Source organism: Stenella coeruleoalba (assembly GCF_951394435.1).
Source record: "Stenella coeruleoalba genome assembly, chromosome: 6".
NCBI classification, from domain to species: Eukaryota; Metazoa; Chordata; class Mammalia; order Artiodactyla; family Delphinidae; genus Stenella; species Stenella coeruleoalba.
In genome coordinates this window covers 66,977,706-66,992,494 of record NC_137151.1, presented here as the reverse complement: position 1 = coordinate 66,992,494, position 14,789 = coordinate 66,977,706, and the positions used below count along the sequence as shown (strand labels likewise).

The following is a 14,789-nucleotide window of genomic DNA, read 5'->3' as shown; positions in this document are numbered from 1 at the left end:
GGAGGGGTGCTGTCATGATCTAATCCAATTCCACACCTGCCAGGTGGGCAACCCACAAACTGGAAAGTAATTATATTGCAGAGGATCTCCCATAGGAATGAGTTCTAAGCCCCATATCAGGCTCCCCAGCCTGGCGGGTCTGGCATTGGCAGGAAGAGCCCCCAGAGCTGGTTTTGAAGGCCAGTGAGGCTTGAGTTCCAGAGCTCCACAAGACTGGGGGAAACAGATACTCCACTCTTGGAGAGTGCACACAAGTTTTTATGTGCACTGGGACCCAGGGCAAAGCAGTCACTCCATAGGCGCTGGGGCCACACCTCCCTGAGAGGTGTGGAGGGTCTCCCGGGGAGGCAGGGGCTGGCTGTGGCTCACTGTAGGGACAAGGACACTAGCAGACACCCCAGGGAATACCCATCAGCATAAGCTCTCCCGGAGGTTGCCATTTTGGCACCAACACCCGACCCTACCCAACAGCCTGCAGGCTCCAGTGCTGGGATGCCTCAGCGTCCCAGGGTGGGAACACAGCCAATGCCCATCAGCAGACAGGCTGCCTAAAGTCACCCTGAGCCAAAATCCACCTATAAACACACTCCTTGACATGGCCCTGCCCACCAGAGGGATAAGACCCAGCTTTAGCCACCAGTGGGCAGGCACCAGTCCCTTCTACCAGGAGGCCTACACAAGCCCCTAGACCAACCTCACACACCTGGGGGCAGACACCAGAACCAAGAAGAATTACAATCCTGCAGGCTGAGGAATGGAGACCACAAACACAGAAAGTTAAACAGAATGATATATGTTCCAGATGAAGGAACAAGATAAAACCCCAGAAGAACAACTAAGTGAAGTGGAGACAGGCAATCTACCTGAAAAAGAATTCAGAGTAATGACAGTAAAGATGATCCAAGATCGCCAAAAAAGAATGGAGGCACAGACCTAGAGAATCCAAGAAATGTTTAATAAAGAACTAGAAGTTTTAAGGAACAAACAGAAATAAACAATACAATAACTGAAATGAAAAATACACTAGAATGAATCAATAGCAGAATAAATGGGACAGAACGAATAAGTAAGCTGGAAGAAAGACTGGTGGAAATCACTGCCAGGGAACAGAATAAAGAAAAAAGGATGAAAAGAAATGAGGACAGTCTAAGAGACTGCTGGGACTACATTAAATGCACCAACATTCATATTATAGGAGTCCCAGAAGGAGAAGAGAAAAGGCCTGAGAAATTATTTGAAGAGATAATAGCCCAAAACATCCCTAACATGAGAAAGGAAACATTCACTTGAGTCCAGGAAGTGCAGAAAGTCCATGCAGGATAAACCCAAGGAGGAACACACTGAGACACATAATAATCAAGCTGACAAAAATTAAAGACAAAGAGAAAATATTAAAAGCAACAAGGGAAAAGCAACAAATAACATACAAGGGCATAAGGTTATCTGCTGATTTTTCAGCAGAAACACTGCAGGCTAGAAGGGAGTGGCATGATATATGTAAAGTGATGAAAGGCAAAAACCTACAACCAAGAACACTCTACCACCAAGGCTCTCATTCAGATTCAATGGAGAAATAAAAAGCTTTACAGACAAGCAAAAGCTAAAAGAATTCAGCACCACCAAACCAGTTTCACAACAAATGCTATAGGAACTTCTCTAGATGGAAAAGAAACAGACACAACTAGAAACAAGAAAATTATGAATGGGAAAGCTCACCAGTAAAGGCAAACATACAGTAAAGGTAGGACTCTTCCACAAACAAATATGATATTAAAGCCAGCAATCGTGAGAAGAGGAGAGTACAAATGCAGGATACTGGAAATGCATTTGAAATTAAGAGACCAGCAACTTAAAACAAACTTGTATATATACAGACTGCTATAACAAAACCTCATAGTAACCACAAACCAAAAATCTACAATAGACAGACATGCAAAAAAGAAAAAGCAATCCAAACACAACACTAAATGTAGTCATCAAATCACAAGAGAACAAAAGAGGAAGGGAAGAAAACAGACCTACAAAAACAAATCCAAAACAACTAACAAGAAGGCAATAAGAACATATATAATTACCTTAAATGTAAATGGATTAAAGGCTTCAACCAAAAGACATAGACTGGCTGAATGGATAGAAAAACAAGACCCATATATATATTGTCTACAAGAGACCCACTTCAGATCTAGGGACACAGAAAGACTGAAAGTGAGGGGATGGAAAAAGAAATTCCGTGCAAATGGAAATCAGAAGAAAGCTGGAGTAGTAACAGTCATATCAGACAAGATAGACTTTAAGATAAAGACTATTATAAGAGACAAGGAAGGACATTACATAACGATCAAGGGATCAATGCAAGAAGAAGATATAACAATCGTAAATACTTATGAATCCAACACAGGAGAACCTTAATACGTAAGGCAAATGCTAACATAAAAGGGGAAACAGACAGTAGCACAATAATAGTGGGTGGAATTCCCTGGTGGCACAGTGGTTGGGGGTCCGCCTGCCAATGCAGGGGACACAGGTTCAAGCCCTGGTCTGGGAGGATCCTACATGCCACGGAGCAACTAAGCCCATTCACTACAGCTGCTGAGCCTGCACTCTAGAGCCCACAAACCACAACTACTGAGCCCACGTGCCACAACTGCTGAAGCCCGTGCACCTAGAGCCTGTGTTCCACTACACGAGAAGCCACCACAGTGAGAAGCCCACACACTGCAATGAGGAGTGGCTCCCGCTAGCCGCAACTAGAGAAAGCCCACGTGCAGCAATGAAGACCCAACGCAGCCAAAAATAAATGAATAATGAAATGGAGAGATGAAGCTATGTCTTAATATTAAAAAAAAAAATAGTGGGGGACTTTAACACCCCACTTACACCAATGGACAGATTATCCAGACAAAAAATAAATAAGGAAACACAAGCTTTAAATGGCACAACAGACCAAATAGATTTAATTAATATTTATAGGACACTCCTCATGAAAGCGGCAGAATACAGTTTCTTCTCAAATGCTCACAAAACATTCTCCAGGATAGATCACATCTTGGGTCACAAATAAAGCCTTGGTAAATTTAAGAAAATTAAAATCATATCAAGCATCTTTTCCGACCACAATGCTATGAGATTAGAAATCAATTACAGAAAAAAAAAACTGTAAAAAATACAAACACATGGAAGCTAAACAATAGGCTACTAAATAACCAAGAGATCACTGAAGAAATCAAAGAGGAAATCAAAAAATACCTAGAAACAAATACAATGAAAACAAGATGACCCCAAACCTATAGGATGCAGCAAAAGCAATTCTAAAAGGGAAGTTTATAGCAATACAATCCTACCTCAAGAAATAAGAAAAATCTCAAATAAACAATCTAACCTTACTAGAGAAAGAACAAAAAAAAGAACCCCCAAGTTAGTAGAAGGAAAGAAATCATAAAGATCAGAGCAGAAATAAATGAAATAGAAACAAAGAAAACAGTAGCAAAGATCAATAAAACTAAAAGCTGGTTCTTTGAGAAGATAAACAAAATTGATAAACCTTTAGCCAGACTCATCAAGAAAAAGAGGAAGAGGACTCAAATCAATAAAATTAGAAATGAAAAAGGAGAAGTAACAACTGACATCACAGAAATACAGAGGATCATGAGTGACTACTACAAGCAACTCTATGCCACTAAAATGGACAACCTGGAAGAAATGGACAAATTCTTAGAAAAGTACAACCTTCCAAGACTGAACCAGGAAGAAACAGAAAATATGAACAGACCAATCACAAGCAATGACATTGAAACTGATTAAAAATCTTCCAACAAACAAAAGTCCAGGACCAGATAGCTTCACAGCTGAATTCTAGCAAACATTTAGAGAAGAAATAACACCTATCCTTCTCAAACTCTTCCAAAAAAAATTGCAGAGGATGGAACACTCCCAAACTCATTCTACGAGGCCACCATCACCCTGATACCAAAACCAGGCAAATATATCACAAAAAAAGAAAATTACAGACCAATATCACTGATGAACAAAGATGCAAAAATCCTCAACAAAATACTAGCAAACTGAATCCAACAGCACATTAAAAGGATCATACACCATGATCAAGTGGGGTTTATCCCAGGGATGCAAGGATGTTTCAATATCTGCAAGTCAATCAGTGTGATAGCCCACATTAACAAATTGAAGAGGGGAGTTCCCTGGTGGCCTAGTGGTCAGGATTCTGGGCTTTCACTACCATGAGCTGGGTTCAATCCCTGGATAGGGAACTAAAATCCTGCAAGCTGTGTGGTGGCATGGCCAAAAACAAGAACAAAACAAATTGAAGAATAAAAACTATATGATCATCTCAGTAGATGTAGAAAAAGCTTTTGACGAGATTTAACACCATTTATGATAAAAACTCTCCAGAAAGTGGGAATAGAGAGAACCTACCTCAACATAATAAAGGCCATATATGACAAAGCCATAGCTAACATCACACTCAATGATGAAAAGCTGAAAGCATTTCCTCCAAGATCAGGAACAAGACAAGGATGTCCACTCTCATCACTTTTATTCAACATAGTCTTGGAAGTCCTAGCCACAGCAGTCAAAGAAAAAGAAATAAAAGGAATCCAAACTGGAAAAGAAGTAAAACTGTCACTGTTTGCAGATAACATGATACTATATATAGAAAATCCTAAAGATGCTACCAGAAAACTACTAGAGCTCATCATGAATTTGATGAGGTTGCAGGATATAAAATTAATACATCGAAATCGGTTGCATTTCTATACACTAACAATGAAAGATCAGAAAGAGAAATTAGGCAAACAATCCATTTACCATTGAATCAAAAAGAATAAAATATCTAGGAATAAACCTATCTAAGGAGGCAAAAGACTTGTACTATGAAAACTATAAGACGCTGATGAAAGAATTTGAAGATGACACAAACAGATGGAAAGATATACCATGTTCTTAGATTGAAAGAATCAATATTGTCAAAATGACTATATTACCCAAGGCAATCTGCATATTCAATGCAATCTCTATTAAACTACCAATGGCATTTTTCACAGAAGTAGAACAACAAATTTTAAAATTTGTATGGAAACACAAAAGACCCCAAATAGCCAAAGCAATCTTGAGAAAGAAAAACAGAGCTGGAGGAATCAGGCTCCCTGACTTCAGACTATGCTACAACTCTACAGTAGTCAAAACAGTATGGTACTGGCACAAAAACAGAAATATAGATCAATGGAACAGGATAGAAAGACCAGAAATAAACCCACACACCTATGGTCAGTTAATCTACAACAAAGGAGGCAAGAATATACAGCGGAGAAAAGATAGTCTCTTCAATAAGTGATGCTCAGAATACTGGACAGCAACATGTACAAGAATGAAACTAGAACATTCTCTAACACCATATCCCAAAATAAACTCAAAATGCATTAAAGACCTAAATATAAGACTGGGTACTATAAAACTCTTAGAGGAAAACACAGGCAGAACACTCTTTGACATAAATCGCAGCAATATCTTTTTGGGTCCACCTCCTAGAGTAATGAAAATAAAAACAAAAACACACAAACGGGACATAATTAAACTTAAAAGCTTTTGCAGGGCTTCCCTGGTGGCGCAGTGGTTGAGAGTCCGCCTGCCGATGCAGGGGACACAGGTTCGTGCCCCAGTCCGGGAGGATCCCACATGCCGCGGAGTGGCTGGGCCCGTGAGCCATGGCCCTGAGCCTGTGAGGCCACAACAGTGAGAGGCCCATGTACCGCAAAAAAAAAAAAAAAAAAGCTTTTGCACAACACAGGAAACCATAAACAAAAAGACAACCCACAGAATAGGAGAAAATATTGGCAAATGAAGTGACTGACAAGGGATTAATCTCCAAAATATATAAACAGTTGATGCAGCTCACTATCAAGAAAGCAAACAACCTGGGCTTCCCTGATGGTGCAGTGGTTAAGAATCTGCCTGCCAATGCAGGGAGACACGGGTTCAAGCCCTGGTCTGGGAAGATCCCACATGCCACGCAGCAACTAACCACATGCGCCACAACTACTGAGCCTGCACTCTAGAGCCTGAGAGCCACAACTAGTGAGCCCCCATGCCACAACTACTGAAGCCCGTGCGCCTACAGCCTGTGCTCTGCAACAAGAGGAGCCACCACAATGAGAAGCCCGCACACTGCAACGAAGAGTAGCTCCCACTCGCTGCAACTAGACAAAGCCCACACGCAACAATGAAGTCCTAACACAGCCAAAAAATAAATAAATTTAAAAAAAAAACCAATAAAAAAAATGGGCAGAAGATCTATATAGACATTTCTCCAAAGAATACGTATGGATGGCTAACAAGCAAATGAAAAGATGCTCAACATCGCTAATTACTAGAGAAATGCAAATCAAAACTACAATGAAGTTATCACCTCACACTGGTCAGAATGACCATCGTTAAAAAATCTACAAACAATAAATGCTGGAGAAGGTGTGGAGAAAAGGGGATCCTCCTACACTTTTGGTGGGAATGCAAATTGGTACAACCATTACGGAGTACAGTTTGGAGGTTCCTTTAAAAACTAAATACAGGGGCTTCCCTGGTGGCGCAGTGGTTGAGAGTCTGCCTGCCGATGCAGGGGACATGGGTTCGTGTCCCGGTCCGGGAAGATCCCACATGCCGTGGAGCAGCTGGGCCCGTGAGACATGGCCGCTGAGCCTGTGCGCCATGGCCACTGAGCCTGTGCATCCGGAGTCTGTGCTCCGCAACGGGAGAGGCCACAACAGTGAGAAGCCCGCGTACCACAAAACAAACAAACAAACAAACAAAACTAAAAACAGAACTACCATATGATCCAGCAATCCCACTCCTGAGCATATGTTTGGAGAAAACCATAATTCAAAAAGATACATACACCCCAATGTTCATTGCAGCACTATTTACAATAGCCAAGACGTGGAAGCAACCTAAATGTCCCTTGACAGCAGAATGGATAAGAAAGATGTGGTGCATTAATGGATGGAATATTACTCATCCATTAAAAATGATGAAATAACATCATTTGCAGCAACGTGGATGGACCTTGAGATTATCATACTAAGTGAAGTAAGTCAGACAGAGAAAGACAAATATCATATGATATCACTTATATGTGTAATCTAAAAAAAGATACAAACGAACTTAGTTACAAAACAGAAACAGACTCACAGACTTCAAAAACAAACTTATGGTTACCAAAGGGGAAAGGAAGGGGAGGGGTAAATCAGGAGTTTGGGATTAATATATACACACAACTCTATATAAAATAGATAATCAATAAGAACCTACTGTATAGCATAAGGAACTCTACTCAATATTCTGTAATAATCTATATGGGAAAAGAATCTGAAAAAGAATGGATATATGGATATATATAACTGAATTACTTTGCCATACACCTGAAACTAACACACTATTTCAAATCAACTATAATATAAAATAAAAATTAAATTTAAAAATCTTATCTCAATAGAGAAAAAACATTTGACAAAAATTTAATTTCCATTTATGATTCAAAAAATCTCAACAAAGTGGCCTTGAAGGAACATATTTCAACATAATAAAGGCCATATATGACAAGCTCACAGCTAACATCATACTCAACAGTGAAAACCTGAAAGCTCTTCCTCCAAAATCAGGAACAAGAGAAGGATGCCCACTCTCACAACTTTTATTCAATATAATATTGGAAAGCCTAGCCAGAGCATTTAGGCAAGAAAAATAAATAAAAGGCATCTAAATTCACAAGGAAGAAGTAAAAATGCCACTATTTGCAGATGACATGATATATAGAAACCCCAAAGTCTCCACACACACACAAAACTGTTAAAACTAATCACAAATTAAATAAACTTTCAGGATTCTGAAACAATACACAAAAATCTACTGTGTTTCTATTCAGTAATAACTATCACAAAGAGAAATTAAGAAAACAATCCAATTTACAATTGCATCAGAAAGAATAAAATACCTAGGAATAACTTTAAGCAGAGAGATGAAAGACATGTACACTGAAAACTATAAGACACTGATGAAAGAAACTGAAGAAGGCACAAATAAATGGAAAGATATTCCATGTTCATGGATTGGAAGAATAGTGCTAAAATGTCCATACTAGTCAAAACAAGCTACAGATTCAATGCAATCCCTATCAAAATTCAGATGGCATTTTTTTCACAAAAATAGAGCAAAAAATCCTAAAATTCATACGGAAACACAAAAGACGCAAATAGCAAAAGCCATCTTGAGAAAGAAGAACAAAGTTTAAGTCCTCATACTCTGTGACTTCAAACTATATTTCAAAGCTATAGTAATCAAAACAAACACAAATATAGATCAATGGAACAGAATAGAGAGCCCAGAAATAAACCCATGCATATATGGTCAATTAATTTATGACAAGGAGCCAAGAATATACAATGCGGAAAGGGCGGTCTCTTCAATAAGTGGTGTTGCAAAAACTAGACAGCCACATACACGAGAATGAAACTGGACCACTATCTTATCTCATACACAAAAAGTAACTCAAAATGGATGACAGTCTTGAACTTAAGGCTTAAAATCATAAAACTCCTAGAAGAACAGGTGGTAAGCTCCTTGACATAGGTCTTGGTGAGGACCTTTTTGTATTTGACAACAAAAGCAAAGGCAACAAAAGTGAAAGTAAACAAGTGGGACTACATCAAATAAAAAAGCTTCTGGGGCTTCCCTGGTGGTGCAGTGGTTGAGAGTTTGCCTGCCGATGCAGGGGACATGGGTTCGTGCCCTGGTCCGGGAAGATCCCACATGCCGCGGAGTGGGTAGGCCCATGAGCTGTGGCCGCTGAGCCTGTGCTCCGCAAAGGAAGAGGCCACAACAGTGAGAGGCCCGCATACCGCAAAAAAAAAAAAAAAAGCTTCTGCACAGCAAAGGAAACCATGAACAAAATGAAAAAACCTACCAAGTGGGAAAAATATTTGCAAATGTCATATATATGATAAGGGGTTAATATCCAAAATATATAAAGAACTCATAAAACTCAATAGCAAAAAACTAAACAATCCAGTTTAAAAAAATGGACAAAAGATCTGAGTAGACTTTTCTCCAAGGAAGACATTCAGATGGCCAACAGGTACATGAAAAGGTGCTCAACATCACTAATCATCAGGGAAATGCAAATCAAAACTGTAATATCACCTCATACCTGTAGAGTGGCTATTATCAAAAAGACAATAAATGTGTTGCTGAGATGCAGAGAAAAGGGAACCCTCATGCACTGTTGGTGGGATTGTAAATTGGTGCAGCCATTATGGAAAACAGTATGGAGGTTCCTCCAAAAGTTAAAAATTTTTCTAGGACTTCCCTGGTGGTCCAGTGGCTAAGACTCCATGTTCCCAATGCAGGGGCCCCAGGTTCCATTCCTGGTTTTGTAACTAGATCCCACATTCATGCCACAACTAAGAGTTCAAATGCTGCAACTAAACATCCTGCGTGCTGCAATGAAGACCTGACGCAGCCAAATAAATAAAGAAATAGATAAACATTTTAAAAATTATTCTACCATTATGATCCAGCAATTCTGCTTCTGGATATTTATCTGAAGAAAATGAAAGCACTAACTTGAAGATATTTGCACCTCCATGTTTATTGCGGCATTATTTATAATACCCAAGACATGGAAGCAACCTAAGTGTCCACTGATAGAATGAAACGATAAAGAAAATGGGATAAATATACATATAATGGAATATTATGCAGCCATTAAAAAGAATAAAATCTTGCCATTTGCAACAAAATGGATGGACCTTGAGGGAATTATGGGAAGTGAAATAAGTCGGACAGGGAAAGACAAATACCATATGACCTCGTTTATGTGTGGAATCTAAACAAATGAACAAAAAAAACATGTTCATAGATAGAGGATTGGTGGTTGATGGGTAAGGGGTGAATGAAATGTGTGAAGGGGGTCAAAAGGTACATATTCCAGTTATAAAATAAATAAGTCAAGGGAATGTGACATACAGCATGATGACTATACTTAATACTATTGTATATTTGAAAGTTGCTGAGAGTACATCTTAAAAGTTCTCATCACAAGAAAAAAAATTTCTAATGCTGTATGCTGTCAGATGTTAACGAGACATAGTGGTGATCACTTTGCAATATGTACAAATATGGAATCATTATATTGTACATTTGTAACTAATATATTGTTATATGTCAATTATATCTCAAGAAATATTACTTCACCCCAATCTCTTCATCTTCAAATAAAGGTAAAGTGTCATATATTATTTTCTTCAAGGAAAAAAAGTTGCTTGGAAAATCAGACAAGTCAACATATCTAAGTGGTTTCAGTTATGAATAAATTCAAGTAAATCAAGGAAGGATTTTCAAAATGGGAGTGATTTAGCAGCTTATATCTTTTAAATGATATAAACTGCTAAATGAGAATCCCATCCTTTACAAATGCTCTTTGAGCATTTAGAAAATAATGCACTCAGGGATGCTGTAAAATGGGTTCTCATCTAGCCTAATCTGACATTCCTCAAAGATCCTTCCAATTCATCCAACAAGAATTTACAGAGCATGTATTCTATGTCAGACACTCTGGAGTCTGATGATACAGAAGAAAGCAGAAAAGTGTCCTTCTGGAGCATAGAATCCAATAGAGGAAACAGACAACAGTTAGAGAATCACACACAAAAAAGTGAAATTATATTGCGGTAAGACAATAATGTGATAAGTGCTACTGAAAAAAATAAAAAGAGGTACATAGAAAAGTCGAACGTCTGTGGTACTCTAGCATAAAATAACTAAGATCATTTCACTGTAACAACTCCTCACTTCAGAAATGAAATAACATGACATAGTCACACCCCCCAAACTATCAAAAGTGCCAAAGCATACCCTGGGCTGAAAACTGAGAATACTGGCAATAACAGCTGGCAATACTCCGGGTATTTAGGGAATTCTAATCTGAAGCAGCTCATAGATATACTTTAACGCTATCCATTCCCCTTGACTCTTCAGAAGAGAAACTTTTGGACAAATGTTAGCTGTGAAAAACTGGAAATCACTTAAGCTAAAAATCTTTCCTTGGTAATTCTCCAAAAAGGTACTCTAATAATTTGAGTCATTTTTATTACATGTATGAACTTAAATCCCCCCAAGATTATGTTATTGATACTTTTGCCAATATTTTATATAATGCAGTTCTCTCCAGACACCACTCCATTCTCTTAAGATAACAAAGAGCTGCTAGTATCTCACGTGTTTCAGATATTTCGAGGTTTTAATTTTTTCTCAGTTAAGAAGTTTTATGGGGACTTCCCTGGTGGCGCAGTGGTTAAGAACCCGCCTGCCAATGCAGGGGACATGGGTTCAAGCCCCGGTCCGGGAAGATTCCACATGGCGTGGACGAACTAAGCCCTGGGCCACAACTACTGAGCCTGCGCTCTAGAGCCCGTGAGCCGCAATGACTGAGCCCGTGTGCCACAACTATTGAAGCCCGCGTGCCTAGAGCCCATGCTCTGCAACGAGAAGCCACCGCAATGAGAAGCCCGCACACTGCAACCAAGAGTAGCCCCCGCTCGCGGCAACTAGAGGAAGCCGGCGCGCAGCAACGAAGACCCAATGCAGCCATAAATAAATAAACAAACAAATAAATAAAGTTCTATGAATTCTCCCAACCTATTATAAGTAAAAGAATAAATCTCTGAATATCATCTTTTGAGAGCGAGAATCCCATCAGACTCTCTCTAGATTCAATTCCTTCCCACAACTTACTGTTTCCTCTTAAGCAAAGAGCTAAGCCCCCAATCCTAAAACAAAAACAAACAAACCCATGCCCCTCCCCCACCCCAATTAGATGGGGAATGAGAATACAGAGCCTGTGACCTGGGTGTTAGACAGTTGTGCGCAGCCCTCACCCTATTGTCACCCTAGGTCACGTGCACAGCACACCACCAGACCCCCCTCTCCTCCCCACTGACAACTGTCTCCCCTTGGCGGAGGGACGATTGTGGTCTCCCCCCGCCGCATTCTGTACTTCCTCCAGGAAGGCGTGCCGCTCCACCCTCACATCCCTGTTGAGGGTCCCGGGCCTGGGGAAGTTCAGGTGGGGTGGGCGCCCTCTCTGCCGGTCCTACTCTAACCTTCACCGCACGGACTTGCTCTCATCTGGGTCCCATGGCTAGACTCCAAGCTAGATGAGGACACATCGTGATGGCCGCTCATTCAGCAGAAGTCAGGTGCCTGCTGTGAGCCAGCGATGTGCTAGGTGTTGCAGAGACGGTTAAACCGGACACTGTCCCTGCCACCAACGCGTGGCAACAGAAGGTGCAACCCTAGGGGCGGCCTCCCCTCCTCAAATGTCACATTGCAGCACTTTCCAACCTGAGTCATCCCCTCCGCATGCACTTGTCCACCAGTCTGCAGGGGCAGAAAGATGCCTGCCCAGAGAGAGCTGCAGCCCAGACGCGTGGCTCCCCTTCAGCTGCTGAAGCTCCTCCAGGAGCCCGCGGTTAAATGGCCACGACTGACTAGGCTGCTTCAAATGGGGTTCTTATCTCAGCTAAGAATCCTGATGACTGCACTGTCTCACTGTTGACAAAATCACTGGCATTTTAAATTCTGATAAAAATGAGGGTACTGTTAGCTCTGGCGTGCGCTAAGACCATCCCCTAGGCGCGGGCACAGGACCTCGAGCTTACCTCTCTACCCTAGCTCTCCAGCTGCCTCCGTATCTGCGTGTTCCCCACGAGGCTGGGAGCTACCCACCCATCCCATCCCCCCACCGCACAGGTTGCAGCCAGGCTGAAAAAACAAATGAATGGTTCCTATTTCCACCTGGGTACCAGCCCCAGCTCGACCAGCCCTATAGTTGTGAGCCCGAAGGAGAGTCATTTTACCTCTCTGGATTTCACTCTCTTCATCTGTAACATGAGAAATTGAGGGAGAAGATCTCCAAGGCCTCCCAAGCTCTCTCCCTGAGCCATGTACATCGGTAATTTTTTTTAATCACGCAGGGCTGAAAAAGCACGGGTCCATCGGTTGCTTTTCTGCACCCAGGTGTAAAGGGTTGCCTTGCCTGGAGAGGGGCTGCAGAAGAGGAAGAGGCCTCACCCCACTGGGTTTCTGGCTCTTCCCAGACCTCTACAGACCAGGAGAAAGTGAAGGGGCTCCCCAGCCACACGGAGAGCAGGGCGCTGGGGATGGGAATGAGTTCTTCCCCCCGCAGGGCAGCTCTGGTGTGACTGAGGCCAGTTCCTCAGGGATGCCTCCCACGCTTTCCCCTCCTACTTAGAGGGAAGCTGCCAGCAGTTCCACCTTAATTTTTGGTTTTTAAGTCTATGTTCCACCTACTTCATTTAAAAAAGGCTTGCTAAGGGCTTCCCTAGTGGCGCAGTGGTTGAGCATCCGCCTGCCGATGCAGGGGATACGGGTTCGTGTCCCAGTCTGGAAAGATCCCACATGCTGCGGAGCGGCTAGGCCCGTGAGCCATGGCCGCTGAGCCTGCGCATCCGGAGCCTGTGCTCCGCAACGGGAGAGGCCACAACAGTGAGAGGCCCGCGTACGAAAAAAAAAAAAAAAGGCTTGCTAAAAGGGAAGATTTTCAAACCTCTGATCTTTGTAAAGGGCAAACTCTTTACTCCCTTGCAAAAACAAAACAAAAAATCTTCTATCAACTCCCCATTAAGGTACAGTCTGAGCTCCCTGGCACCCAAGGCTCCCCTCCAACCCCCAGCTGCAACTGCTGCTACTCCAGAGGTCGCCCTTCGCTTTCCAGCCACCCAGAGCAATGTGCGGTTCCAGAACACACTGTGTGCCACGTACCTTCGTGTCACTGCGGACGCTGTTGCCTCTGCGGACCATGCGGTTCTACTTGCCTGAAAGCCTCTCTCCGTCCTGCAAAGCCCTGACGTCACCTCCGCCGGAAGCGTCCTCAGCCCTCCTCCCGTGGAAATCATCCCGCTCCCGGGCTCCTCGTGCCTTACACTTAGCACAGTGGATACTAAATTGCTCATTATCAGCAGCGTGGGGGGGGGGGGAAGCCTGTGGATTCAGATCACCTGGGCCCAAACCCAGCTGCCCCAGTAGGTGCGCCCGGGCCTGTGAGTCGGGAGTGTGTGCCCCGCGGAGCCGCGCGGAGGATGAGCGGGGCCTCGAGCCCTTCTGCCTTCAGAGGGTTGGTGGGCGGTGGGAGGTGCACCCATCACAGGCCGTAACCTCAGTGGGGAGCCTGGGGCTGGGGGCCGAGGGTGAGGGAGGATGGGGGCTGGGAATGGTGGGGAGCAAGACCCTGCGCCTCCCCCACCGGGTCCTCAGACTTCTGACGTTTTTCTTGAAGTATCTGAGGGGTTCACAGACACCCGTAGGGCTTTTCATTTTTATCTTAACGATCCTCAGGTTGATCTATTTACTCTAAAATTATGTTGAAAGAGGACTCCTTTTGGTGAATGCACCCGTGCTTTTCTGCAACCCCACGCAGCTGAACTCGTCTGCGGTGGAAGGGAAGTACGGGACTAAGTCCCCGAGCCCTTTTCCAAAGAACAAAAAAGCGCCTACACCCTTGGGGCCGCTCCCGCGACGCTCCAGCCCCGCCCAGGGGCCCTGCGAGGCCGGCCCGGAGACCCCGCGGCCTCGGACGGGGCGCGGCTTTTCCGGACTTGCGGCGCCACCTGGTGGCCGAGGCGCGCACTGCGGGCCGGGCTCCCGTTCCACGTGGCCTTGGAGACAGCAGAAGTCCCTGGGCAGAAGTCAGTGTTGGGCCCTGCGAC

At 43.0% G+C, this 14,789-nt stretch overlaps 1 long non-coding RNA gene across 1 annotated transcript in view; it reads right to left on the bottom strand.

Annotated features, from left to right (window-relative positions):
* The window catches only part of LOC307187783, a 32,570-nt gene extending 18,593 nt beyond the window's left edge, over positions 1-13,977 (bottom strand). Inside the window, exon 1 of the long non-coding RNA XR_013828702.1 lies at positions 13,846-13,977. This is a non-coding gene — a long non-coding RNA (uncharacterized lncRNA). The remainder of the gene's footprint in view (positions 1-13,845) is intronic.
* Between the last annotated feature and the right edge of the window lie 812 nt (positions 13,978-14,789).